Here is a 26,953-nt window from a genome sequence, read left to right as displayed (position 1 = left end):
TAATTACCTTTGCCAGGTACTTTCTGTCGAGAAAAAAAAAAAATAGTAAAGCCTATTTTAATCCTTCCCCTCGTTGACACCTCATTGTTTTATACTTGTAATGATAAATGTGATAATGAGTAATAACATCTATTCATGGAATGTGTGAAAGCAGGTCTGAAATGTCAGGATTTTGCATGAGGAAAATGTGTCTCCAACAAGGTCAACTGCACTGACTTACTTTAACCCATTCCTCATTAAAACACATGCTGAATTTCTCATAAGTCTGGTCAGAGTACATTCTCTGTCTCTGTGCCTCTTTGCCTGCAGTTTTTTTTTTTTTCAGATGGTGCTCAAAGGCCAAATTATAAGAATTTTCACACTCGTTGTTCCCCATTAAAATGCTAATGCTGGTTGTGATTCTTATTGTTTAATCCCTTGAGTGCTTTAGGAAATGGAAGACAGAATACACGTTCTCTGAAAGAGCGCTCACCCTGTATGTTTCTCTGTCCTATTGTCAACAGCAGGGCAGATGAAATGGAGTGGCTTGGCCAGCAGACAGGGCTCCTTAGCAAGGTGCGGAAAGCAAGCTGTACGCAATCGTGCCTCTGATGTTTCGCGCCTTGTGCTCGTTCTGTTCTCTCCCACACGGACTTTTATAATGCCCTCATCACCGAAGTGTCTGAGTGCTTTCTAATAGTGCATTAACCAAAACAGCCAACATCTGTCACTTGTTTCTCCTTTCATCCTGTCCCCAGGGAGAAGAGCCTGCGTAGAGAGAAACCTTTGGTAGTGGGCTATTTTATGAGAAAAAGATAGGGAATGAAAATTGCTTTTTAAGAGTTTATTAGCGTACGTGCTTTTGTAATCTATAACAGGGTGGGAAAAGGTCAAAAGAATACACTTGGAGCAGAAGGAGATGAAGAGGTATGGTGGTTCACAAACTCTGGGGAATGTCATCCATGGTGCTTGTGTGCCTTTCAGGACAGCTCTGCTCTGCTCTGCTCACCATGGTGCCAGAGACTGGAAGCTGCCAACATCAGTCCTGGTAAATTGGATTATTACAATCATGAGCCGAGGCTTGGGATGGCTATCAGTAAGAAAGACAGATTCTGAATTTGACTACAGAATTCCAAGGGGTTGGCACTGACAGCACCATGCTGACTGTAAGATAACTAATGGTGGGTGACATAGTTGATCTTTTTGTTGTTCCTGCTTTAACATTTCTTGACCTTAAGAATATAGATGCTGATTTTTGCTCCCAGAGTGAACTGAAGACTTGAAAACCAGGATCTTTCCACTTACCATAATCAGGAAATAACTTCTTTTGCCACCTATACATTTGCCCCATAGAAACAAAGATTTCTTTACCACAGAAAATAACAGGAACAAAAGATATAGATTTTATAAAAGCAGTATTGGTTCTGTAACAAAAGATGCATTTTTCAAAATACTCCCATCTTTTCAGAGCAACTTACATTATTTGTGCCTGTGCATAGTTTTTGAGAATCCTGTTAAATAACTGGTGCTTCTTCCTGCTTCTGTGACTTTCCTCATTCCTTTATACTATCTGAAATACTGGCTTTTATTCCGTAATAAAACCATCATGAAAACCTGGCAAGCATCTCCTTAGAAAATTCAGCACTGCTGTATACACACTGTATGCTATCAAGCTAGTTTTAAAGAGTATTTTGACAATATTGAATGGCTTGTTATGTCATGATAATCTGCTTCATATTAATTCATTCTGGCTCTTGTTACTTTAATCTAACACTTGAGAACTTTGGATATTTCTACCATCAGCCCAGCTAAAATAACCACCTTTTTGTTTTCCATGATTTTTCAGCATGAATCAAGCAGACATTACCCATGGTTTTCATGGCTATGTATGAAGCTTCAAAACTAAGTGAAGGACACCAAATGAAGAAATATTAATTACAGTTTGCCTGGAATCATAAGGGAAGAATTGATTCAGACATACTCTGCTGTGGGCCTGGATTAGCAGTACACCATGATTCCTTCTCCCCTTGAACTAGCTGTGCTCACCAACGAATGGAATTTTACAGCCCAGATTTTCCGCTCTTCTTTTCTTCCTTATGCATAAGACAAACAAGCAAACAGTGTGGCTCAAAGATCACAAGAGCTGTCCTGAGTACAACTACCTTGCATAGGAACACAGACCACATCATAGTTTACATCTTTGATGTCTGTCTTGAAATTAGACTGTGATTTTTAAAGTTAGGTAGCACAACTAACTATTCACATGAAAATATGTAGATAAAAGAGCCATGTTTTCTCATCCGTCATTCTCGGCTTTTAGAGTCATAATCTTGCTATTGGACTGCGCTTTTCTGTGAAAGTATGCGTTCTTTTATTCCATGATTTCATATCTATGCAGGCATCCCTTTCTAAGATGTGGGCTGTTGCATATTCAATCCATATGTGTCATCCAATAGTGAGTAGCTAACACTGAGATAAACAGTCTAGATGTCTACAATGGAAGATCTTCCTGTTCCTAAGTCCATCAAGAAGAAAAGCAAGATGTTCAGCTAGCATAGTACGGTCTAGGTGACAGTTTGCTCTGTCTGGGTGTAGTTCTTATTACCACCGGTGTGTTTGCTTTTTATTTGTAAGTTTCGAAAGCAAGTAAAATAAAGTGAGAAAATCACATTTAGCAATACATACTTTATTATTATGCTATCAAAGGCATAAACGCCTTTAAAGTAAACTAACATAACATATCACACTCAAAAGACAGAAAATAATAACAAGATACACATAATGCTAAACCATCAATGTGTTTGGTTGGTGGCTTTTTTTTAGTTGCATTTTAGTAACTATAATTCCTCTCTTATTCATTTCTTTATACCAAGACTGTTAGACCAAGAAAAGCACCAAATCAGCAGACACAGGAATTTGTGCTTTTAACACATATTCTTAGGTAGGGAAGATCTGGCTTGTACGTGTATCACATACTTAAGAATCTGTTACAACTTGAATACATATAGTAGCTGTTGTCCAAGTAAGTCTATTCAATAGGCACTACAGATCTGTAGAGGCCAGTTTTTATGAACTCATGGATTCACAATGTATTGTCTTCATTATTTTCAATGACTGCTTCTCTTAAGTAGTACAGCTTATAGTGTTATAGAGAACAGCCACGTGAATATAATGTTGGGAGGAGGGAATAACAATAAAATAAAAAATAAATAAACCCAAGTTTACTTACATTTCTTTTATTGGTCTAATTCTCTCAGGCCACCTGTTTTGTAGCAGCTGTGAACCCAGTGAACTCCAGGAGATTACATGATTCTAACATTACAGATCAGCAGCCAGGATGTGACCTAACTTCAGTTTCAGAAACAAAACAAATAAAACCCAAAGTGGTGTTTGCATGACATTTTTAGTGGCCTGAAAATGTGTGATATCATGTTGCAGCCAGCCCGGTGCAAAGGCAAAGTGCTGCTGCAGGAAAGTCCTGCTCCTGCCTTTCTCTCCCAGCTGTGTACCTTAAGCTCTCTTGCAGACCAGTCGTGCTTTGACTCAGAATAGCCCATCTGACTGTTGTGGTGGTCTTGTTCTCTGTTGAGCCACCTAAATAATCCAGCTCGCCTTGCAACTGCACAATCGTTAGGTCTGAAAGAGAAAAGGCAAAGGAAGCACAAAGCCAGGTACAAGCAGATATATCAGTGGAATTAGCCCTTTCATTAGCATTTCCCCATTAAACTGGGGCAGATCTGACATGAAAACGGATCCTAAGAAAAAGTAACACATTAATTCCCTGATGCTTCAATAGCTCATATTCAGCACTAACATTCTCACATTCAGCTAAGTAAAAATAAAACTGTTTCCACCATGAGTGAGAATCATGTTTGATAAAAATTTTACTGTAAATGACAAAACGATGCAAAGATATTTTTGATACTTTTATATGTATAAAATATTATGTGTCAAAGCAGAGTGAGAATTTCCACACGCTTTGGTTCAATCTTGCAGCTTAGCTAATTGAACTGGATGCTGCTTTAAAAATCTTTTTTCCATTCCAAGCTAGAGATTGAACGTTTGAGACTTCACACAAGTCCCTCAGCACTGACCTCATTCGTACGTTTTTATAAACTCACGGAGGTAGGACCAAAGGAGGTAGGTCTCGCAGCTGAGAACTCATAGCTCACTTAGCCGAATACTAATCACGTTATTTAAAAGAAGAGAGTGCCCTCTAGCGGAGAATTCTGAGACTTACTCCTAATACAACATTTTAAGGGATGTACTGGTTTTTGCAACGCCAGAAACACCCAAACCAACCCAAACCAAACAAAACCAAAAACCAGCTCAGAACCATGTATAGAAAGTACAGTCAACATTGAAAATCCTCCAAATTCATGCTCATTTTCAGCTGCAATACACAGGCTTGTTTGACATTTTTTTCACTCTTTTAACCCATACCTTTTTAAAATGTAGAAATACTTTAGTAATCCTATTCTTCTCTTTATTCTTTTACTGTGGTCATCTGATCAGAAAAAGAGGTGACACGTGTTTTGACTGCCCTCACAACAGGAACAGTCAAAGGGAGTGTCTGCAAGGCGTTCATACACTCCTGCAAATAAGAAATGTGCTTCCCAGAACGAGAATAATTTCACAAATAATGTACCAGTAACAGAAAGTTAAATTAGCAATGAATATCCGTCACAATGAAGCACTCAACCAGCTCTTGATGTGACACAACTTGAAGGGACACAATGTACTTTCAAAGGGCACTGATGTAATAGGATGAGACATAGTGACCTTTGTATGGTTTCCTTATTTGCTACGCAGACGGCAATCAAGCAACTTTAAACAGCCCTGAGACTTTGTTCCTGACCTCTTCTGAACATTTTTCGTTTAATAACATGTAAGTGCCTTTTACATTCTCCCTTCCTGTTTGGATTGCATGGGGATGAGAGATCAAGACAGATAGCAAAACCCTGATCTGGTGGAGGAATGATCTCGCTCTATGAACCTCCTGTGAGTTATAGGGTTCAGAAGGCAGAACCCATGGTCTTGTCAGTAAGAAGTACTAGTACAGTTTCATCCTCCTCCTCATTTTTCTCCAGCATATTTCATTGCAGTCTGACATTCCTGCTACCAGTTTTCCATCTTACACCTGATAGGGGTTTTCCTGCACCACATGCTGCCTTTATTGTGCCAGACTTATGGCTAACTCTTGAAACCCTGTGCCAAACCTTGCAGTTTCTACTAGTATTCATGGAGAACAGCTGCTAGAGCATAAGATTTCAAAAGAATATCAGCTCTCATTTAAAAAAATAAATACAGAAGAAAGCTTGAACAACACAAAGTCTCCAAATCTGAAGTGTAAATGCAAAACCACAAGAATATATTAGTCCAGATATGTGTCATATTTTTAAAGCCCAGTGGCAATCTTCTGAGGTGTGAGCTGTGATTTCCAAATGTCTGGAGCTGGCAATTGTTTGCCATTTAAAATTTCTCATGTGGAGAGTTTATTCTCCATCACACAGCTCTGGCCACTTCTGAGTTACAGGACACCAAATGAGTTTGGCAGACAGCAAGATCTGTCTGTGTGCGTCAATCACGCTTACTAAAATGTCTCTCCTTATTCATTACATTCAAATGCTCTGTGAGTAGACTAAGACTGAACTGCAGTGTGGAGGATGTTTTAGTGGCTGGAGGGTGCACTTTGTGTAGAAAAATGGAATTGGAAGATGTAATCTTCACCATTCTCTCTTTTTCTTCTCAAATGCTGAAGTACGTAATCTTCAACAGCATTTGTAAGTGTTTGCTTTCTAGTATTACGCCTGTTATCTTCTTTTCATTTCCTTCCAAGCTAGCTACTTGTAATTTCTCATCTGGGATGAAACACCTGAAAACCAGAAAATAAAGAAAGAAAATAAAAGCAACACATATCTTTTCTACTGAAAATTACAATGATTAAATAATTTCTAAGATAAATCCAATGAGTTACAAATACAGTCTTCACATGATTTTCTTTTAGCTGTATTGCTAATAGTTTGCATTCATTTTTTCGCGTATTCTAGCAGATGGCATCTCTGAATGGACGTGCTGAGACATAGGACTCAGGCAGTAATGAGGTAACGCGTGTTTAACCTCATTTGTTGTCATGAAAATTCTCATTAGGATTAAATTCATCCCACGAGAAAACAGGAGTCTACCTTAAATTACATGAGTATTCTCAAATTAACTGTAGTTGGCAACTAAACACAGTACTATCTCCACGAGTTCTCACTGGGTTTTCAACTCGTGAGTTTTCTGCCATTCAGTCATTTCTAAAAATACTATCTTTACTCTAGCAGGCCTCATCTCCTCTTTCAAAATACAAATAACAAGAATTCTTCTTTGGCCTGTCATTTGTTTGATATGCTAAGCTTATGCCCATCTTAATGCTTCATTACGAATGGAAGGAGTATCTAACTCAGGGAGGCAGAGAAGGGAAAAAAAAAAGACAGCTGAGAATCTTTGAATAAACTACAGAAAATGCATGTTGAATTTTTTGAAGCCTGGTGAAGAAAAAATGTGCAAGTTTTCTAAGAGACTTTAAGCTTTTAAAGCAGATTCTCTGAAGATCTAACCACTAAAAAGATCCTAAATTAGATTAGAGCCTAAAGTGAAGTCTGCGTGTGATGCTTTGGTACAGATTATTATATTATGCCAGAGGTCTAGACAAGAAGGAGCCAGCCGTGATTCTAGCCTGCATTGTGAGAGAGAGCATTTGAAACAGAGAACAGCATTATCCAGAGACAGCAAAGCTGATTCTGGGTCTCTTTTTCAGTTCTTTAGGTAGGTTATCCCCAGATGGAAGGATGACCCATATCCTAGCTTTGACTGCTGATGGCTTAGAAGCACAGAAACAATGAGTTCAGAAACCATTTCTCTGCATCCTCACCATTCATCCTCTAGAATGACAGTTTTTTCTACATACACTCCAAGACGCCAAGAAGCCCTGGAAGGGAAAACCAATTTTCAGTACCGTGTAGAACTGGTTCTAGAACAGACTCCCATGGGACACTTGCGTATTTGTCTCCTTAGCACTGCTGTTGCAGCCCAATTCCTCCTCAGAAACAGACAGGCCTATGTTGCCATTACCTTGTTGCAGGAGTCCCGGTATTACCGTGGAAATGAGCAACCACTGAACTCAGGGAAGAGCGGCCCATGGTAGAGATGTCACACCATGCAGTCTGAATTTCAGAGGAATTTGGATCAAGTCTTTCAAAACTGTAACTATGTGTTATAAATCAGCCATGTGGTATGTAGGACTGGAACACCCTTCAGCTTGGAATCAGGTCCCAGAAAGTCCTCTCAGTTCACATGCAATGAATCCTGGCTTTTCTGCTGGGCATAGCTTTGTCTGTTATGCAAATGTTAGTTTTCTTCTCCCACAGATCAAGGTCTTTATGGTGGTGCTGAATAATTTTAACATACCAATTGATAGTTCAGTTGGAAAATTGAACTATTTCCAAGATTGGATTTTGAATGCATGAGAAAAAAGAAAAAACAAACAAACAAAAAACAGCTTAGAAATTGATTTTGTTAAATCACAGCAACACTTTGATGTAGGTATATATTTAAGATGTTTTCATAATGGTTTTACCTCAAGGAGTAAGGAATCAGCTTAAGCTAGTTGTACCCAGTGTACCCTAACACAAAACACCAACAAATGGTATGATGAAACTAAAGACTCTAAATGTACTGAATGCATTGATCTATTAAAACATTTCTACTCCTATTTGATTGCATTGTCTTGCAAAGACAACACTTGCGTACAAGTATGTTTTTACGATCATTCTATGAAAAATACAGAACATCAGCCAAATTCAAGTGAAATTCTCAGTGCAGTAAAAGTAGTGAAAAGTCTTGTGACTAGGGCTGAGAAAGAATGGATTGTCTTATTTTCATTGGAGCTTCATTAGTTACAAAAAACTGATAGAGTAAATGCTCAATCACAAAGCACTACTTTTCAGCATAATTACTATCAATAACTATACATTTTTACCAGTGATGAACAAGAGTCTACATGCTGCACTCTTGAAAATCAGCACCTGTTTGGTCTCCATAAACATTCAGCACGCATTGATGAATATCAGTAGGTGCTATTTTTTATCTGCATAGAGGAAATCAGTGACACACCTTTTCTTCATACACACTTCCATGTCAGTCACCATTTTGTCAGACTGCCCCTGTGCTGCCATCTGTCACACAGCAACAGAATGTAATGGAATAGTATCAGGAAGGTTCAGCATCTACTGCCATGCCACCAACATCTGTCTGAGACATTCCGAGCTGGCATAATAAAATAGGAGGCATTACTTTCAGCATTTGTATGATAGTTGCAAACATTTCATCCAATTATATTTTTCTCTAAATGTTAGGACCTCAGCTTATTAGTTCTAAAAATACCAGAAAGCCTGAAGAGGTTCTTGGAATTGGTGCAAGTACTGTCTTTAAGATATCACTGTAGTACGTTTCTAAGAGAGAAATAATCTGCATGAAGTTAACCTGTTCAGAACAGAACATGGACTTTTTTTTTCTCTAGCCTCTTTTCTTTTGCAGATCCTTTAAGTATTTGATCTGGTATCCAAGATTTAATAAAACATGATTTACCCTAACAGATATATAAACTAACAAAAAATACATGAAGAACATAAAGCATCACACATATTAATTCAGTTATGAAGACTATGTAGTGTTCTATATCACAACATCTGCAAAAATTAGGTTGTGTTAAAGATTAGTTTATTAGTAATACAGAACTCCAAAGTAACAAGAATCACCTCTTTTTTTTTCAGATTATCCCTTTGACCATGCTAAACACTGCCTTTCCTTGATACTTGCAGTCTATAATTATGTCTATATGTAAATTGTTTTTTGTCAGTCATATGTGATGTGTTGAAGTGTTGTTTTGTTTTGGTTTTATGCTGTTGCTGCTTTATTTTTAAATGTTTCCTCACAAGGCAGCTGTAGTTCAGTTGCTCAGAGTAAGTGCAATTAAATTGAAAGGTTGAATACATGTTTTCACACTTTGTGCTGGGAGGACTGGGTATCCCCATCCAGTAATCTATGCACTCTCTACAGCAGAGCTGGATTATTCCAAATGAAAATAGGTAGAGCTGGAAGAAATATGGGAGATCCTTGTATGATGGGTCTTATGCTCTTGATTTTCAACCTCACACAGCAGTACGATTCATAGAAAGCGCATAGACAAAGTGCATAAAATAAGAAAAAAACATGCATCAGATGAATCTGAGAGACTATCAAATCCTAACATATACCAGCCATTTGCAATAGTTAAACAAAATACAAGAGTTGTGAATGGGACTCTGCAAATGCATCATCAATAGTTTGATTTGATTATTTTGTAAAGAAAGCAGAATCAGATTGTTCAAGGATGATTTGCAAACAGATGAAGAAAACCCAAGGTTCAGTGCCTGTCAACAAGTAATGAAAAGTGTCCTGTCCTATCTGTCCATCTGTTCTCCTCCCAGTGACTTCAGTTGATGAAAGTCAAAATTCTGTAGTAGGTGAGATTAATCTAGTCATCCTCCTCCCCATCTAGATAGTCTTATTTAACCATAGTGACATGGAAAGCTTTCATGGTATGCACAATCTGGGAAAAATACAAATGCTTTACCTAAAACAAACAGACAAACAGCAACAAGAAAATATAGTAGAAGTAAGGATTCTAGGCTTGTAAAGCATCGCTGCAAAATGTCATTGGTCTTAAAGTTAGAAACTACAGGGTTGAGGGGTCTACAAAGCAAATAATCTCAGATGATCCCTTAAGTAGGCACTGTACAGGGACACTTTTTCTCAATTCAAAGATGGCTCAGTATTTTCATACAAACAATTCATGTTCTTCTCCAGCTAGCTAAGTGTTCCTGATGCTGGACACTGGAGGAATTTCAGAGAAGGCACCAATTTTGATTGGTGATAAGGTAACTGCAAATGAATTAATCTCCATACTATAAGAGACGTTAATTTATCATATGAAAATGAATTCAGAAAATAGCTCCCTTTTACTAATGTAACATCTTCTTGCTAGAAACTTAGTTTAGTTTTTTCATGCAGGTAACCATCTTTATTAATCTCCATCATTTGACTGGCACACATTTCAATTTTTAAATGATTTTTCTCCAATACTTGAAAACTCTGGAATGTAAATGTAAAGTATGCATACATTATGCAGTAACATCAAGGCAGAATTAGACTGTACTTTGAGACAAGATATAGTATCTGTTGCTCCTGTGAAACAGACTTGATTAAATTCCCTACAGAGACAAAGGTTCAAAAGTTCCTAGTTTAATAAAACATGGCACAAAATGTGGGAAATAGTTGGGGATGTGAAGCTTTCACAATGTGAATGGATCTATTCCTGAAATATATGCATTTTCTCTGTAAACAGCTGTTCTCCATAAAAATACATTTTTCTTAAATAACTCAGTGTTTGGTCTGTTCACATAACGTGTGTGAAATACCTTACCATGCCCTAGGTGTAGACCTGCGTACTCTTTGAAGCAGGAACAGAAATTTCAATAAAACCTGTTGCAAACTAGAAATTCTGAGGTCTTCCACTAATTAAAATATTTCTTTCCTGAAGGTCTGACCTATCTGCTCTTAAGTTTTTCACAGATAAAGTTTGGGAAAAGATCTGAACAAATGATAGTTTGGGAAAACGATGGGAGACAGTTATCAGATTTCAGCCTACTTCTTTTGTATGAGCATTCAGTAGTGCTCATAACAAATAAAAAGCAGTTGGCTCCAGCATACATGAAAACCATGGAGGACGACATACTGCTCAGAGGCAATACTGGAAATTCTATGTTACAATAGCTGGATGCATGGGCTGAAGAAGATGAGAAGAAATTTGAGTTTTCAACTATCATAACAGGAACTGCAGCCAATTGTAGAGCATGTTCTTGCTCATTACTTGATTTTCCCATACTGTAGGCTCAAATTGTTTGATAATGACCTCTGGGAAAAAAAAAAGTAATCGCAACACAATTGTTTTGATTAAAAAAATGTAGCACTGCAAGGTCTGAGTGTGTGTGCAGTTCTCATGGACTGCTTTTTGGATGTGCTCATACATCTGAATTGAGAGTAAATTGACTGAAGAAAAAAAAAAAATTATTTCTCACCCTTGCCAAGAGATAAGGAAAAACAGAAAACAAAACAAAACCAACAAACAACCAGAAACAAGATCCTTCCACAGCTTCTATAGAGATAAAATAACACCAAATAGGGTGATCTTTATATGTGCACAATTTTTACAATTCTCTTTATCCTTCCTAGGAAAGTATGAGTACAACTTCAAATGAAAGACAACAAATGCATCTCCCACAGAAAAGAACACAACTGATCACCATGTCCACTGTGAATGCTGTCAGGCCCCTGCCAGCACCAACAGCCCCTCCCTGCCCTGGGCTACAAGCCTCAGCCCAAATCCTGCCCTGGGACCCCTGGTTCTCTTGTGGGGCTTCCCAGATGGGCCTCAAGTCTGTGGTGTTCTCATCTCCAGCCCTTCTCCTGTTCCATCTCCTGCTGCCTCTGGAGGAACCTATCTCTGGTTGATTCCCTTGTTCGTGGGCCCTGTTGCCACCCCCTTGCCCTGCTTATGTGCTGTGAGGCCGTGCCCCGGCTGGTGGAGGCATCATCTATGCTGCAGTCACTCTTGGCTCATCCTCCCTTGGAGGAAAGCCCCGTTATCGCTATTCCCTGACAAACACAGCAAGTTCATGGAAATTGCAATAAGATAAGTTTCAGTAAGCCATTAGGAAAGCTTCCCAAGTGCAACCTGTTCTTAAAGTCCCTTCTACCCTTAGTTTCCATGTACCTGGAAGATGCCTGCAAAAGAAAATAGATCAAGTTAAATTCAAGGATGTTAAAGCTACAATCCTCTGTGTCTTGAGGGTGTGTCTGCACGGTCCTTCACAATTACAGCTGATGCTTCCTCTTCAAAAACTGGTAAACTGCTGCTCTGTGACAGGCCTGTAATGTGATTCTCTAATAAAATTGCAGTCAGGGGTCAATTTTGGCACCTGTCTTCTAAACCAGCGGCTTCCATTCAGCTTTTCTCATGTGGACAGACAACTGGACCTACAATCTACCTTTTCTCTTAAGCACTTCTTAAGATTTTTCTATCTGCCACTAAGGTATATTCTGACTGTCTTCAGAAACGGTAGATGAGATATGCCCATATGGGATTCTTAAAATATCTGTACCATTCCAGAGTAACAGATTTTGCTATTTTCTTAAATACCACTGCAAGTTTTCCTGAACAATTCATTTTGAAGGAGGCATGAATAAATTCTCCTGATACTGAGATGCCCAGCTGGGGTGTCTCAGGCCACAGCTTGTGTGACACTGCACCATGGCATCAACATGACGGCTGCCTCCGGACAAACACAACAAATAAAAATAATCACGAGCACAAACTAGAAAATAAATGAGGTAGCTTTGTATTCAGAATGGAAATCAACTAAGGTACACACAGAGCTTTTGCTTCGATGTTCTAGCGTATCTGTGTAATAGCTGTTTTGATATTTGCCTGAGATGTGTCTCTATTTCCAGTCAAGTATTAGGAAGCTGAATGCAAAGTGTAACAGCTTAATCTTTCTTTTTCTTTCCTCACTTGATTGCTAGTTTTTCATCATATGTTGCCACATGGAAAGTTACCCCAAAAATATCACATTTCAATTAAAGAAGTCATGTACAGGCAATGTGATGGAGTAGGAGACAAGGACTATGGGGATGGTCAGAGGATCTGTACTGGTTATAGCCAAGTTAAACTGACATTTTATTGACACTTATCTGCAACACACACACGGCTGTTTGTTCTCACCTTTATCTACTGCCTCTAACAGAGATTCCTGTCATTGCTTGGGTTGTTGTTTTCATTTTGAATTGGCTTAACTATGTAGGCTCTAAATCAGTTCTGAGCAATGACACATCTGAAAAAAATATTTGTAAGAAAAAAGATTGTTTCAAGCTAACTTGGTCTGTGTGTTAGAGATTAATGAGGAAAAAAAAAAAAAAAAAAAAAAAAAAAAAAAAAAAAGAATATTACCAAGGGAAGAAATATCTACCAGACTTGTGATGGGGGTGGAAGAAGAGGACAAGCTTGCACCCAGAGCTGTGTTGCCCCATCCCTGGAGCTGCTCAAGGCCAGGTTGGATGGGGCCCTGGGCAGCCTGAGCTGGTGAGGGGCAGTCCTGTCCACAGCAGGGATTGGGACTCAATGACCTTCAAGGTTCCTTCTAACCCAATTAGTTCTATGATTTTATGATTCCATGATTGTATGATTCTATGACATCTTGCCATAGATCTGCTGCAAGCAGCATAACTCATGTAACGATTTTGAATGCTAGAAAACACTAGCTAAAACACAGACATGGGAAGGAAATCACATTTAGTGCACCTTTATTTGGTCTCTCATTCTGGAATGACTAGAACTGGTTAAATCAGTTTTAGGACATCAGAAAAAAAAAAAAAAAAAAAGTGAGATCTATTTTCACATACATTTTTCTCCAACTTTTCTTTATATTGCTTAAGTTAATGTTTGTTATTAAAAGATTCAAATTTAGCCTGTCTGCTGTGTAGTGGTATGCTTTCATACTTGTCAAGAAAACTCTCATTTTTAAAAAAGAGCTTGAAGAACTAACCCATCTCTGTCAATTAGAGAGCTTCCCTGCATTGCATGCTTTATTTGATCTGTTATTCAGCATTCATAAATAATTGAATCTGTTGATGATATCTCTTTAATACAATAAGACCTCACAATAAAGCAGTATGTTTTTTTTCCCAGAGTAATTTGCTGTTGCTGTTTTTTGTTTGTTTGTTTGTTTGTTTCTGGTTTTTTGTTTTTTTTTTTCTGATTGGATTGTGTAGTTTGTTTGTATTTCAGAGCAATGTATTTACATTTCTAGCTTGGCCTTAGAAAACAGACTCTTACAACAATCACAGAATGGCCTGGGTTGAAAAGGACCACAATGATCATCCAGTTTCAACCCCTCTGCTATGTGCAGGGTCGCCAACCAGCAGACCAGGCTGCCCAGAGCCACATCCAGCCTGGCCTTGAATGCCTCCAGGGATGGGGCATCCACAACATCCTTGGGCAACCTGTTCCTGTGCGTCACCACCTTCTGCATGAAAAACTTCCTCCTGATATCTAATCTAAACCTCCCCTGTCCCAGTTTAAGACCATTTTCTCTTGTCCTATCACCATCCACCCTCATAAACAGCCGTGCCCTCTTCTGTTTATAAGCTCCCATCAAGTACTAAGGACCACAATGAGGTCTCCCCGACAGCAGTGTATAAAGAAAGGTGCAATGTTTGTGCAGCAATATCAATCTTCACTTAGATTAATACGTAATAATGAGAAAGGAGAGAAGCCAATTCCATAATAGCTAAAGGGAACAAAGAGCCTAATCTCAGTAACAAAATAATAATAACCATAACTCCTGGTCAGAATCATGGAATGTCTAGAGTGGAACAAGGAATCTGAGGAAAAATAATGGTTGCAAAGATAAAAAATAAAACAAAAATCTAATCTGGTCAGAAAAACACCATGTAGCTTTTTGAGGAGATCACCAGCTTGGCTGCAAAAAGCAAGTGTTCATAAAATGGTCTTCTGCAGGATGTTCACCTCAGGCTTGCTTAAGGTTTAACTTCCTCAAGAAGGCCAGTGTCAGAATGAGCACAGCCTCTGGTATTTGCAGCCATCTCAGAGCAGAAAAGGGTTAAGCAGCTTATTGAAGGGCAGGCACACCAGCAAGCTCAGCAAGCTCTACGGTAAGTTAGGGACAGGAATCTGAGCTCAGGTAGGGCAGTACGAGCAAGTCCCCGTGAGGAAAAGGACGCGGGCTTTCTACGGGTAAGAGTTGAGAAGAACGGCGCCCAGCAGGTGGCGACGCCGGGCCGCGGCCGCCGCCGGCGTATGGCTGCCTCTGGGGCGGTGGCGCTGCCGGGGGCCGCCGGGTGGGAACCGATTGTGGGCAGAACTCAGTGCGAGTCACGGAGTTTCTAATGTTACAAGGAAGCAGAGTAAAAGTTCAGCAAGTGCGATGGGACGTAGAGAGGAATGAAGGGGAGGCCTGCGGATCCAAGAACAGATTACGCGAGGCGCAGCTGTTCGCTTCCTTTTCTGGAGAAGCGGTGATGTCTCCTCAGTGATTTGCCTCTAGTCAGATAAACACAGCTGGTAGTAAGAGATTCATCAGGCCAGGCAGAACTACACATCTGCCCGAAAGAGGTAAAGTTGCCAGATTTAGCTCACCCACTTCACAGCAGAAAGGTTGAGGTTAGGAGTACTTTCATTCACTGTGGAAAGAAATCCTTTTGACCTGCCAGGAAAAAAACTGGAGTGAGAATCTGACCCTAAGAAATAACAAAGAGAAGTGAGGTTTTCTGGCATCTGGATTGTCAGAGTTCATAACAAAGTCTCTTCTGGCCAGGTTGTAATCTGTTGTCTTTCAGCTATCTAATTTTTAGAAACGAAAATGAGTGAAATTTAGGTGGAGACTGTTGTTTCAAGTTAAGCTCTACTCAGATAGTATTTAACCTGCAATTAACCACCTGTTTTAAAGAAAGTCAGAAGACTGCATTACATGAGGCAATGCTAATGCCATGTGGACTTACGTTGTAATGCTATTAGAATACCCTGTGAGAGGTAAATTTAGAGAGCTAGACTATGTAAGTTCTATGCTGTGGTTTATTTAGCTAGATTATGTCCTTTAAACAAATCTCCTCTGGTTTTAATTTTTAATTAAGTTACTGAGCAGTACTAGTGAAATTTGGGAAACTGAAAATTTATCATGGAAATGAACTCGTTATTGAATTGGGGGCAGCCTGATCGGGCCTTTTTGGATCATTTGCTCTTTTGAATGTGGGTGGAAAATATCTGTACTTATTTGATCTTGTTCAGATTTTCAGTGTGGCTACAGCTAAATAGCATGGTTGGTCAGCCTGCTAAAATTTATGAAGAAAATCCAAAAGTGTCCACCAGGACAGGCAGTTCTCCTCCAGCTGAAGCTTTGGCACCAGTTAGCTTTAGCTGAGTTCTGCTCAGTATAATTTGAGGTCTTAAAGGAATGGAAATATTATTAATTTATCATTAATCTGTTATTGATTGTTAGGAAGGCAGATGATCTATAGATGAAAACAAGCCGTGGTGCTCATCTCAAGGATTTCATTTCTCAAACAGAGACAGCATCAAAACAAACTGAAGATAATTTATGGACCACATAACAAGAACAGGTAAGCTGTGGTAATCATATAATCACTGTGAATGCTTCATTGATTAATGCTTTCTGACGTGTATGTTTAAAAGATAAAGGGAGGTGCTACAGAACTTGGAATGGAGAAAGCATAAAGACAAATGAAAGAAGTAAGTCCTGAGTCAGTGAACTACCTACCATTCTGCTCGTCTAGCATGGGATGTTTCATTTTTGTATCTAATGGAACGCAGGCATCAGAATAGATTTTCAAAATATGAATTAAACAACTAAACCAAAGCATTCACATCTTCTATCATTAAAGAAGATGCACACTGATTTTTAGTGACAATTAAAAATCACCATACAATTTTGATGGCTTACATACAATTCAGGCCCCTTATTGCTGACCATAGATGTGAACTTAGAAGATAATTTTAAAGTCAGTTTTCCTATGACGAGAGAAGTCTTGTCAGAAGTTAGGTAGAACCTGACTAATTAATAAAGTGCTTTCAGGCTCTGCTAGAAAAATCAGAGATTATTCTTGATTTACATCTTAATAAGAAATCATAGATAGTGTAAAGAGCTTCTTTGATTATTAAGATATGGCATGAATATTGAAACCTTTTCCAGGTAAAGACATGCTGATATGAAAAAATACAGAATAAAATCATTTCTGTTTTCCTTTTTAGTGTTTCTATTTTATATCTTCTCAGCAAATCAAAATTTGTGACTCCCAACGTTCTAATTAAATGCGGTGGTAGTGAGTTGAGAAATATGACAATGGACGTGCATTTGCTGCTTGGAGATGTCTGAGACACTAGTGAAGTTTCTGATCATGCTACATTCAAGCTCCCCTTTTTATATTTATATCCTGTATAGTATGTGTTCTTATCGCCTGAAAAATTAGAATGAGAAAGGTACAGCACAGGCAAAGCAGAAGAAATAAATGGAAAATGCTCAAATGTACAGGAAAGAACAGTAATAGTGAGATTTTATATGATGTTTTCTAATGTGAGTATGTCATAAACTGAAATTAGTAATAACTATGTACTAGCCGTTGTTTCCTTCACTAGATTGGAAATCAGTGAATGGTGGTACTATAAAATCATTAGAGGTAAGTTGTGATCCAGAGCAGGGCATAAAAAAAGTAATCTGTCACTTAGGTCCTCTGCACTTAGGTCCTACGTGTTATGTACCACAGGTAACTTTAGTAAGAGGTTAGTCATGTCATGCTCTCACATGATGTAATTAATACACAGTAAATGACTCCAAAATTTAACACCAGTCTGAGTATAGTAATTGTGGAATTGTTCCAGATCTCCAAGAATGCACGAGTGTATGGTGTTAATAGCCTGATTATGTAGCAGCAAGGGTTTAAATATAGATTTTGAGGTATCTAATTTGATTTCTCAAGAGGCAACTAATTCGACAGCAAGCACCTTGTGTTGGAAGCTTAGTTTGTGGAAGAGCTGTAGAGCCAGGCGGGTTTTATTTTGGTGAGCGTATGAGACCTGTTAGATGCTTCAAGTGTTTACATCTTATCTGCAGTACTTTAACAGCATCCCCAGACATACTGATTCACCAAAACCTGAACTGTGTGCAGTTCTGGGTGCTACAATGTAAGATTTAAAACTACTAGTGAACATCCCAAAAAGAGCAACAAAAGCAGTGAAGGATCTAAAGGGCAAGACAAATGAGGAGCAGCTGATGCTCCTGGTTTATTCAGCCCAGAGGAAAGGAAGCTGATCTCAAATGTTGTCCTGCAATAACATAGCATCATCACCAGCTTCAGAGCATGATGAGACTACTGAGTGTCATTGGCTGACTTTGCCCATGAGAAAGCTGAAGAAATAATTCGCCTATCCAGCCCCATTCTTCCCTGTTTCACTTACATATGCTCTCTCCACAGTATTCTTTTATAACCTTGAAATTTGCAGTAATCTTTCAGAAAGCCCTAACATATACTGCGTGTTTTGTATGAAATCTGTGTAGCTTCTTCTGGTTACAATAGTTGCTTTTTCTGTTGCCAAGAAAATAGCATCATCAGCTACTTGGACTATACAAAATATTACAGAATAAAATCAGCAACAGAAGTACACTGTTATTTTCTTCTTCCTTATGTTCTGCCTTGTGACAAGAATCCTTCACTCTTCTAAGTTCATCGGTTAACAATAAACCAAAGCTGTTTTCAACAACTGTTTTATCATAGCCTCTGCGTAGCATAGTACAGTGATCATAACATAACTGGCTGGCTATTATTTGTATGACTTGCAAAATCTTCTAAATGGAGATTATACATTTTTCTTGTTTCCAAAGAGAACAAAGCTTCTGCAATTCCATAATAACAGTGTCAGAGAAAAGCATTCACTGCAAGAGATATGGGGTCATAGAGATTTTGGAATTGACTAGAGAGTTTACTGTGGATTGTGAGTTGCTTATATCTTTCATTCCTATTAGCAGAAGTTTTTGTCATCGATCCTTCTTGGAAATTACATAAGGATGTTTGGCTAGATCTCAAACACTGATTCATCAAAAACACCTTTTAAAACGTGAAAAAAAAATTGTTCATCTTGTCCAAGGGAAATGCCTTGAGGCATTAGGATAAGAACTTTACAATCCTCAGTTATAGGAAACTAATTTTGGTCAACAACATTGTGATTTTAAGTTCTGAGTAATCCCTTTGTAGTTAACAGAAAGAGGATCTTCTAGGGGATTCTTGACCACAGTTAGACTTTTGATCAGGAATCTAGTTTTCTTTCACCCTTCTGAGGAGGTTTGTGGGAGAGAGAAGAAAACCACCTTAGACATCCTTGGTGATATAGGAGGGATTTGAATTGGTGGTCTCAGTGTTCCTGTGCTAGAGGCTGGCTGTCAGGTCTGGGGATCTCCTTACAGGGTGAGGAGGACATGAACACAGGGTGAGATATCAGTTTCTAGCCAACATGTCTTTACTTTGTCTCCTTTAGCACTGCTTCAAAACAGATAGTGAGCTAAAATCACCTCCTACACCATATACCTGACTTGCAGACCACTTCTTTTTAGGGGTATTGGTTTGTCTTTTACTTTGCAGGTACTCTGTCATGCCTATCTTTTGTTTTTCAAGTTGTATAATCAACAAATATACAGAGTGGTTAGGCTGATGGTATAGCTAGAAAGGTTATCGCAGTGGAAAGGGGTAATCAAAACTAATTGAAAATACTGGGGCTGGGCTCACAGGAAAACTCCAAAAGGAGCTGTCTACAATAAGAGATCTTTCCAGAGTGGCAGTCAGCCCTTAAATGGAGTCTAGCAGATGTGGAGCCAGGCTCCTCCCCTTCCCGGTTACACAGCTGAATTGCCTTCACCTTTGCTTCTGTGGCTGACTCACTGCTTGCCTCAGATGATCAATCAGAGGTTCAGGCTGTGATTCAGTAGTACCCATACACAAGTATATTGTACGTGATTTTTCTGATATGTGTGCGTAAGGTTTTCCCTGCTCACGCTCATGCCAGGCAAATTGTATGATGCTAAGTTCTGATTAATTCTTTGTTCTGTTTGTAGTTTCAGCTGTGGATGATAACATTTATATTCAGAAAGCACTGACTGTGCCTTTATGCTTGAATAACTGTCTCAGGAGCAGGCCCAGGTACCCCAGGACCCCTGATCTCTCCACTGCTGTCTCACAGACTGACCACGTGGAGCTCGTTCAGTCATGTGTGATGTTTTTGTGACACTGGTGGTGCTTTGGTATTTGAAGTTGTGGGTTCACCTTCACTCATACCTGGGAGTGTTTTTTCTGAGTTTACAGTTTTAGGTCTACCCAAAACTGAAGTTTGGAGAAGTAACCAATAGCCTTCAAAGGTAATGTGAGTATTGACTGTGATTTACTTTAGGTAATCCTTCAGGTGGGCCACTGACCTGCATCTTTGTGCTGGAGAGTGTCTGTTAAGGAGCCCTGTAACTTGCTGTCCTTTATTGCACTGTGCTGCTGTATCATTTATTTAATAATGTACTTATACTCAAAAACCGTTACAGATATCTGGATCTTGAAATTTGTTGCCAAATTCTGTAACATTCATCCTTCTCACCCAGTGAAACTATCCGCTCTCCTCAAGTGAGTAAGACATAAAAATTTTTTTGTATTTTTCCTTGCATCTGAAATTTCAGTTTCTACAAAAATCTGAAGGCTACTTCTGAAGGTAACGGCTGTACTATTTTGTTTTCTGTTATCAGTGTTTCTTTTTTATTAACGTTTATGTTATTTCTCAGTTAACGTGGCAGCCTAACATTTAGGTAGAAGAGAATCTGACTTTACGTAGAACGCATTTTATTTATTTGAGGCCATTCTAGATGACTTGTTTAAAGGGATGTATCACAACTTAACTGATGATCTCATCCTCCTTCTGTGCAATTACAGTTCTACATAACAAAGAGATGGCCATATGTATCCAAGGAAAATGGAATTACATAAGCAGAAAATTAAGCTTGTCAAAATAGTATATAAATGATGTGTAGTATATAGCATATAAATACTTTTGCCTGGTAAGTAGAGAGATTTCCAATGTGATCTGAAATTTTGCTCCTTGGACCAAGGCAGAAAATGATCACCTCAAGGTAAAATACAAGTCTCTTGTCCTTTTAAAAAATATTAGTTACATATAAATGGGTGATCATGTTAAAGCTCCTTGCTTTGATTTATCTTATGAATTAAATTTATCAGCTGCAAAATTTGCTGCATCAGGATTTTCACAATGATCCCCCCTCAAAGAGATGGCATCTAATGTGCTAAAATGAAGGCTGGTATCGAAAGAGTTTGAAGCTCAATTTAAAGTGCTAATCAGAGGTATGTCTGCAACCAACAACTGCTCTTACAGTACCTCTGGGTTGTACCTCTTATGGTAATGCTGCATAATGATTTATAGCAAGAGCTTTATAAAACCTCTCTCATACAGAAAAGACCTCAAGAGAGAGAGTGAGGCTTCTTTACTCAGTGGTTTAGTCCTCTACAGAGGCCTTCTAAAATGCCATGGACATTAACATTTACACAAGCACAGCTGGGATGCAATTTTTTTCCTGGCATCTTTCATTCAGATATAAACAGGTACCAGGAGAATATTAACAAGTATATTTTTGAAGAAATATAGTCTTGAACTAAAGTCTTCAAGAAAGCCAGCATTTTTATTCTTCAATTCTGAGTACATGTGAGACTGATTAGGAACTCTAAACACAGAAAGGTGCATGCCAAATGCAGTAGATCTTTAGTATAACTTGTTTAAATGCTCTCTTTATTAAAGCATCATTGTTTCCAAATTGAAATGCTTTAAAAAAATATGCAGAGTTGATCTGTGTGAAGAAAAGCTAATAAAGCATTAAAAAAACCAACGTACATACAAAAACCATCAACCACTGCACAACAAATTTTATTTCACACATCCAGGAAGGAACGTTTGGAACACTTAAAAATTAATAAAATGTGAATTGCTGTACCTAATCGAAAGAAAATTGAACTCTGAATGAAACTTTGTTGCAATTGCAGCAAAATAGAATTTAAGTTGAAATTGGAAAAAACTGACAACTTGAAATGTAATTTGAAATAGAGAATCCAATTCCAGGACAGGTCTGTTTAATTATGATTTCCTATGACCAAATAATTTTGATTATTTTAAAGAGAGAGAGAAAAGTCAACTCACAAGTGCAAGTGTTGTATTAAAAATCTTAGACTAATTATTCTTTAGCAAAGCACAGAATTCTCCATTACCTGAAGTATAGATTGCTCTTCTTTTGCTGATGTCTGAGAACTTTTTAGTTCCAGTTGATCGCTGTATGTTTTAAATGTGATATTGCATTTGGAACAAAGAAATCATGTCAGACAAGCTGTTAGGATGTCTGGATGCATCTCCATACATCACCACAACGTGTTATGCCATGGGTTTCATTGGAAGCTGGACAGTGATAGAAAGCTGGGAAATTTTTTTATTAGGAAGAACACCTATGTTAGTGGAAGAAATGTTGGTGGATGCAGATGTCATTAATTGGAAGGAAGCTGAGCCCATTCATTAGGTCTTTCTTCTGTGTGGGAAACTACCACATAAAATAAAGAAGACTAGTTATGCACTGCAAGTAGTTGCTATGTAATGAGCATTAACTGCACTGTTCTTTGAATGTAACAACTATCTGGTGGCTGGCTTTCTTTTTTTTTTCTCCAGGGTTTTTGATCTGTTTCCTGTAGAAGCAGATTCCTTGTGCCACATTCATGCGTTTCCCATCACTTTGTAGGCTGAAGAAGAAATCCAGTCTGCCAAATTAATTAGCTAGAATTCTCCTACGTAGGCGACTTTGTAGGAGTGTGTAGACCTTAGAGGACTGTTTGTCACCAAATGAACGTGTCTGTGCTAGTTCAGAATCCCCTTCGAGCTATGTCTGAAATATTTTTCTGTTCAAATGAGTTACTCCTTCTCGTGGGTGTAATGAAGAATCTTGTCCTACATCTTCATTTGTATATACTAGGTTCATGACAGAGCAACTTAGTCATATGGAAGAATGCAGATATCACCTCCCTTCTATACTGTGTAAACCTACTGTGAGCACTGGAGCTGTGCAACTAACAGACAAGTAGAACCAGGTCTGTGAGGTCTACCAAAACAACCCGGTTGTGAAGTCTGCATAGTCAAGTTAAAAATCTAATCTGTCTGTATGGATACTTAATCATGGACATACAAGTTCACATTCAAGTTATCCTTAATTACACCTCTCAGCTCTACTACCTAAATGAACAATACTTTGATGAATGTTGCTTTGTTTTTTTTTTAAATAATTATCCTCCCATTATATAGCAACTGAATATTCCTATTCTACCTATGGGCTTTTGTGCATAGGAGCGGTACACTGAAAACTAAATATATCCAATATTTATTAAAATATGTATCTAAGAAGGACAGCAAGACAATTCTTTTTTACAGCTTTATGAGAAGATTTGTCTATGCATGAAAAAAACTCAGCCAGTCAGTGTCTTCTACTTCAATTTCAGATTTATGTTTATATCTGTGAAAATGAGTAACGACTGCATCCTGCATTTTACAAGTTGGTATATGCAAAAAAACCCGAGCTTTGGTGAAACTGAATTTTAAAAATACTCTGAAAATGGGAAGAAATGATGCAAAGGGCAAAAGAAAACGGAAGATAAAACAGGGACAAAATATTTAAAGGGAGGGAGAAATAAACCAACAAAATACAAATCTGGACATAAAAGTATTGGTGAATCCTGAAAATGATGTACACTATATTACATTATAATTTTGTTTGCTATCTCTCTCGCCCTATTAATCTCCTGCATGTATATCACATGTGACTTGTGCTCTTTATGCTTTTCTTCCTTCATAATGAATGTCTTATCTCAATGAACAAACTTATCGTGCTTCCCACCAGGCTGCTGTATCTATGCTTCATCTTCACACAGCTTTGCCATCAGTCCAGCTGCACTGATGTGGCTCTCTAGAAGTGTGCACACTAGCTAGCGTGCTTATTGGCACTGTCCTGCGCTGAGGCCACAGTGCTGCCTGCAGTTCCAGTGCCTCTCTGCTCTGTGTAAACTTGTACACCATCTTTAATCATCTCAGCTGGTGGCTCTGATGCACCACCAAAAAACTCAAAGGTCTTTTGCTCAGCTGTCTGCAGTAGCTGTGGAAAGGCTTCAGCAGAGTTCCATCTTGAGTTCAACAGAAGTCCACCAAACCTGAGATGGTGCAAATTTGGCGTGCTGAATTCAATGAATCAGAATTATCCTAAATTCTTTTGCTTGGATGTAGAGCTGTCACAGGTTTACTTCATCTATAGCGCAAGTACGCTGTTATACATAATGCTGCTGTTTATTCCTTGACCAAAGCTGCTTACCCACTCTTTCCATCCAGGGACATGGACAGAGACAGTCTGGCAAAGTGAGCTGAAATAGTTTGAGGCACAGCCCTTCCAGCTGTCTGTTCTGTCCCTTTTTTATCAGCTTCCCCTCCCACAGCTGGCTTGGCAGGATGGAACACCTGCACATGTATCAGCACAAAGTCTGGTGTCTTTGCACAAACAGTCTTTCATCAGCACTTTAAAGAAAATTGATGGACTTTGCATCTGAGGTGTGCACACAGCTCCAGCCTGCTGCTTTTCTGTGGGGATGCTTTTCCCTGGCAAACAAGTGGTAGCAAATTGTGGAGGGCTTACAAGTTTAAGAAAGGAATAGTGCCTTAAATCGTCACTCATTTCTGCCATGGGTATATTTTTGTAGCTTCAATCTCTAAAGATCTTTATACGTATTTTTTTTTTTTCCTTTCTCCTCACAGTGTTGCAGAAATTGTTACTTAGCTCTACTTAAATAGCTGTAACAGAAGGCTGTTACATTCTCAAATGAAAAACTATGTGGTATGTAGGCACCAAAGAATGCAAATAAATATTTTGCAAAACTGTCTGTAATTATGCAAAGTGAGTTTTATGCAAGGAGTGGCACCACGTAAATGGCAACATAACATATGCACACATTCAGAAAATACCATTTTTTCAAACAGGCTATTGCCACCATCCTGGAGTAGCTGGAAAGTTGTCTTCAATTGCAAGTTAAGTATCCCACTTTAAGTCTTTCATGTTGGGAGTGGGCCATTTTTCTGTAGTAACCTATTCTTGTTATTTGTTGAAACAGTCAAGTGACTCAAGTCAACAGGAAAAAGTAGAATTTCTGCCTGTATGAATGCTGTATGCAGCAACATGACAGCAGTTCTGCTACAACTTTCCTCCAAAAAGAGATCTGAAGTGGCTCAGATGTTACCTAAGATGGCTTATAGCTGGAGTTTGTTAATTTCTCGCTTTAAACTTAGACCCAGGCAAGTAAGTTTTGTACTAACAATAGTTCCGGTATTTATGGTTCTCTCCCAGTTCACCTCATCTCTGTTTCCTGATGAATAGAATTGGTCCGGTGGCACTGGGCAGCAACAATTTGCTGCAGACAAAGTGGGAACAAGGCTGCTCCAGCCATGGCAGCAAGTATCTGCTCTATGCTTGTCTGCCATGATGTCTTCTTCACACAGACTCTCTGGGGAACTGGGCTGAAATTACAGCACTGTGGTTGAGAATGTAATTGCCTTTTTAGAAGAGTTTAGGGGAGTTTACAGCTCTATAGGTTGCAAACACAAAGCTCCCTCAGCTATTGGTGTGATGAGCCCAATTCTAACTGCCCGCATTGTTAAAGTTCCAGAAAGCGCATGAGAGTAGTATCTGTTGTGATGAGGCTGCTGCAATAATAGCTGTGTGTCAGAACCAGAAGGTGTTGCAACTTCCTAAGAAGTAATAATAGATGAGTTGATAAAATCTACTTCCTTAGTTTGTCTTTTCCTGCTTTGTCATAAGGATGTCTGTCTGGCAGGGCTAGAAAAGGGAAGACACTGAAAGATTTGCAATTGTAAGCAGCTGGAGTGCTAATTTTCTTCAGGGTCAGATTATTACCCTGCAGTCTGTGTTGTGCAATGAAGCAGGCTCAATGACAAGATGGGTTCAGGCTTCACTAGGAGCAAGAGAGTGGTGATTTGGAAAGGCGAGATTCTCAGTTGGTTCCTAGTAATTCTCCTGATTACCTGTGAAAGTCTTAGGGATGTGCCTATCAGTAGAGCCATATTATCCATTAATTTAGGTGTAGATCTCCCCAAAAAGAATGGCTTTAAGGAAAAAGTTCAAATGGATGAAAAAAAATAGCACTGATTCTGATAAAACAGATGCCTTCATCCATCACCTTTCCAGATGAATCCTCAAATCCATGACCGCTTACACTAAAATTGACTTTACAGTCTATACAACCTGGTCTTCAAATATTCAAAGTTTTCCTTCCCACCATATTCCCCTAATGAAGACCCAACCATTTGTTATTACTTGAATCAATAGGGACACCATTTGAATCTTAGAAGTTTATGCTGAGACATTTCAGTTGTACATTACAGCAATTCATGTATCTTTTCTGTGGAGGCCTGAATATCCCAGAATAGAAAAAAAGGCTTACATTCTGTTTTGCAATGTAAAACAAGCAAAATAACAACAACAAATCCCCTTACCGTGTAAGATATGTTTACCTGAACTCATCACCTTATTACATATGTAGATTTGGTGGGAATGGAAATTTTGTGTCTCTTGTCCTCTTTGTCTTGCTCTTTCATTGCATGCATGGAATTCACATTCTTAGTCAGCATCACAACTTCTCCAGCACCACATGAAAGTGTCTGCTTGAGAAGGCTCATAGAGCAGGGAAAGAACTGTGATGTCACAGTTAAGGCCACCCACTCTGGGGCACACAGAGTGCCTGCCCATTGTCCTCTACTGCAGGGATTTTTCCCACAGTCCCTCCTTGACACTGTGGGAGTCCTCCTACAGTTTACATACTGCCACCCCTTTGTACTATTTAGCCATGCCATCTCGCAGCCTTGGCTAATAAAAATAAACAGAACCCTCAGAACTGATTGCTCTACCTCTGTTTTCTAGATGCAGTGCTAAGATAAATGTATGAGACTTCACCTACCTGTAATGCTGACCTGCTACATTTAGAAAGTTTTTGTATTTTTCCCTGCCTTCACGCTTAGGTAATTAACCCATATCATGTTCATGTGATGGATGACTTCATTGTCTTCATTTTGTCTATTCTTACATTAGATACATAGGTTTATAGGTTTATTTGTCTGTTTTTTTTTTTGTTTTGTTTTTTTGTTTTGTTTTTCTTTGTTGATTCTCTACAATAT

General features: G+C 38.7%; 1 long non-coding RNA gene across 1 annotated transcript; it reads left to right on the top strand.

Annotated features, from left to right (window-relative positions):
* Positions 1 to 4,781: 4,781 nt before the first annotated feature.
* Positions 4,782 to 13,744, top strand: LOC122177922. Its single transcript, XR_006178199.1, has 4 exons — positions 4,782 to 4,867; positions 6,030 to 6,083; positions 9,871 to 9,941; positions 11,296 to 13,744. It is a non-coding gene; the product is annotated as an uncharacterized LOC122177922 (long non-coding RNA).
* Positions 13,745 to 26,953: the final 13,209 nt, after the last annotated feature.

The sequence above is a fragment of the Lagopus leucura genome, unplaced genomic scaffold, assembly GCF_019238085.1.
Source record: "Lagopus leucura isolate 7727_CA_CO unplaced genomic scaffold, USGS_WTPT01 Super-Scaffold_100001, whole genome shotgun sequence".
NCBI lineage: Eukaryota > Metazoa > Chordata > Aves > Galliformes > Phasianidae > Lagopus > Lagopus leucura.
Note: the sequence above shows the minus strand (reverse complement) of the source record. Positions and strands in the feature narration are given on the sequence as shown.